The sequence below is a fragment of the Sturnira hondurensis genome, unplaced genomic scaffold, assembly GCF_014824575.4.
Source record: "Sturnira hondurensis isolate 20B ecotype Veracruz unplaced genomic scaffold, ASM1482457v3 Scaffold0020601, whole genome shotgun sequence".
NCBI lineage: Eukaryota > Metazoa > Chordata > Mammalia > Chiroptera > Phyllostomidae > Sturnira > Sturnira hondurensis.
This window is the reverse complement of record NW_028093232.1, coordinates 4,260,444-4,263,539: the sequence shown is the minus strand read 5'-3', so window position 1 is coordinate 4,263,539 and position 3,096 is coordinate 4,260,444. Positions and strand designations below refer to the sequence as shown.

The following is a 3,096-nucleotide window of genomic DNA, read 5'->3' as shown; positions in this document are numbered from 1 at the left end:
TCTTCATTCTTTTTGAGCCTCTTTTCCCTTTCTTGCTCTTTCTGGGAGATTCTTTCTACTGTGTCCTCCAACTCACTGATCCGATCTTCTGCCTCATCGATCCTGCTTTTCATTCCTTCTACTGTGTTCTTCAGTTCCGAAATTGTATTCTTCATTTCCTCTTGTCCTTTGGTGATAGTTTCTATTTCCTTTTTCATGTTGATATAGTTTGCGGAGAGCTCATGGTAGCTCCCCTCTAGTTTCTGGTAGCTCATTGTGAGCTCTTTGAATTTCCTTATAACTAGTGCTTTCAATTCAATATTTGATAGCTGACTTGCCTCTCTTTCATCTAACATCATTTCTGAGACTTCCACCTTTTCTTTCATTTGGGCATTGTTTCTTTGTCTTCCCATTGCTTATGAGACTCTTCTTGTTAGCTTCAGCTTCTTAAATTGATCTGTTCTGACTCCCTACATTTATGGTGTGAACTTCTGTATAGAATTCCTGTGAAATTCAGTGGTACAGTCTCCTGCAGGTATCTTGATGTTCTCTGCTTCCACCTACTCCTTTCTTTGTGTGTATGTGATCAGAGTTGCTGGGCTCCCGCTGAGTCCTCTGTGGCAGACGCCCCGATGCTGGCCGTAGACAGAAGCCTCTGGGCCCTGGAAGCTGTGGAAGCAGCAGCTCCGAAGTCTTTACGCGCCAGCCAATGGCTGCTGGTCCCGCTGCTTCTGCTTTTGACTTTACTCTGGGGTGCCTGGCTCCCGAGGGCAGCCGGCCCTGCCGCTGCCGCTTTTGTCTTTACTCACAGAAAAATATGGAACGCTTCACGAATTTGTGTGTCATCCTTGGGCAGGGGCCATGCTAATCTTTCCTGTATCATTCCAATTTTAGTATATGTGCTGCCGAAGCGAGCACCCATATACATTTTTGAAATATTTGTTCTAAATCTGTAAGTACATCACTGTTATTTTAATGGGCATTGTGTTGAATCTGTAAATTGCTTTGGGTAATATGGACTTTTTGATAATGTGAGTTCTTTCAATCCATGAACATGGTATATGTTTCTATTTATTTTTTCTTCCTTAATATCTTTCTTCATTGTTCTATGGTTTTCTCAGTACAGGTCTTTTGCCTCCTTAGTTAAGTTTATTCCTATTTTTTATTATCATTGCTATAGTAAATAGGATTCTTTCTCATAATTTCTGTTTCTGACATCTCAATGTTAGTATACAAAAATGCCTTCGATTTCTGAGTATTGACTTTGTATCCAGTTATTTTGCCAAATTCACTTATTTGGTCACTCAAGGTTTTTTTTTTTTTTGTGGAGTCTACAGGATTTTAGCTACATTGTCATGCCTTCTGCAAATATCAACACTTTTACTTCTTCTTTTCCCAATCTGGATGCCTTTTATTTCTTTTTCTTGTCTGATTGTTGTGGCTAGAACTTCCCATACTATATTGAATAGAAGTGATAAAAGAAGATACCCTTGTTTTGTTACTGATCTTAGGGCAAAACCTTTTTTGTTTTTGCCTATTGTGTATGATGTTGGTTGTAGTTTTCTTATATATGACCTTTATTTGTTGAAGTATGCTTCTTCTACTTCCACTTTGGTGAGTATTTTTATCATAAATAAGTGTTTTATATTATCAAAACCTTTTTCAGCATCTATTGGTGTGATCATGGGGTTTTTGTTTTTCATTTTGTTTATGTGATGTATTACATATGTTGATTTGTGTATATTGTACCTGTCTTGCATCCCTGAGGTGAATTCCACTTGATCATGGTGAATGACTTTTTTAATGTGTTGCTGGATCCAGATTGGCAATATTTTGTTGAGGATTTTAGCATCTATGCTCATGAGAGATACTGGCCTATAGTTTCTTTTCTTTTGTGTTTTTACCTGGTTTTATAATTAGGATAATGCAGGCTTCATAAAAAGTTTGGGGATTTTCCTCTTCTTGCATTGTTTGGAATAGTTTGAGAAGTATAAAAGTTAGCTCTTCCCTAAATATTTTATAAAATTCTCATGTGAATCAGTCTTGTCCAGAGTTTTTGTGTGGTGGTAGTTCTTTTATTACTGCTTCAATTTTGCTAGTTTTTATTGTGCTATTCATCCTCTGCTTCTTCTTGACTCAGTTTTGTAGGATTATATGTTTCTGGAAAGTTTTGACACAATTGTTTTCTTAATTTTCCTTTCTAGCATTCCATTATTGGCATATAAAAATACAATTGATTTCTGAATATTCGTTTTGTATCATGCTACATTGTTGACTTCATTCATCAGTTTTAGTAGTTTCTTGGTGGAATCATTGAGGTTCTTTATATACAGTATAATTTCATTTGCAAATAATGACAGTTTTACTTTTTTCTTTTCAATTTGGATAACTTTTGTTTCTTCTTCTTATCTGCTTGCTCTGGCTAAGACTTCCAGTACTATGTTGAATAAGGGAGTTGGAAGCAGACATCCCTGTCTTGTTCCTTATCTTAAGAGAAACACCTATAGTTTTTGCCCATTGAGTATGATGCTAGCAGTGGGTTTATCATATATGTCTTTACTATGTTTATGTATGTTCCCTCTATTCTTACCTTACTGAATGTTTTATCATAAATAGGTGCTAGATGCAATCAAATCTTTTTCTGTATCTATTAATATGATTATGAAGTTTCTATTCTTCATTTAGTTTATGTGATGTATGATATTTATTGATATGAATGTTGCACCAACCTTGCATCCAAAAATAAATCCCACTTGATTATGGTGTCTCATCTCTTTGGACCACCTACTCATGCACCACACAAGAATAAATTCAAAATGGATTAAAGACAAACATTAGACTCAAAACCATAAATATCCTAGAAGAAAACGTAGGCATTATATCTTCCAACATTGTTCATAGCAATATTTTTTCTGATGTATCCCCTCAGACAAAGGAAACAAAAGAAAAAAATTAACAAATAAGACTGTATCAAAACAAAAAGGTTTTGCACAGCAAAGGTAATCATCAACAATATAGAGGTCCCAAAGATCATGGTTAGATGGGGGGAGCTGAACCCACTTGCTCATGCACCCAACTGGGACACCTAGCCAATCTTCTGAAGAACAGAGTGAACAC

The 3,096-nt window shown here is 36.0% G+C and overlaps 1 non-coding gene across 1 annotated transcript; it reads right to left on the bottom strand.

The window, feature by feature from the left end:
* Positions 1 to 790: 790 nt before the first annotated feature.
* On the bottom strand, positions 791 to 897 carry LOC118976025 (U6 spliceosomal RNA). Its single transcript, XR_005064178.1, has one exon. It is a non-coding gene; the product is annotated as a U6 spliceosomal RNA (small nuclear RNA).
* Positions 898 to 3,096: the final 2,199 nt, after the last annotated feature.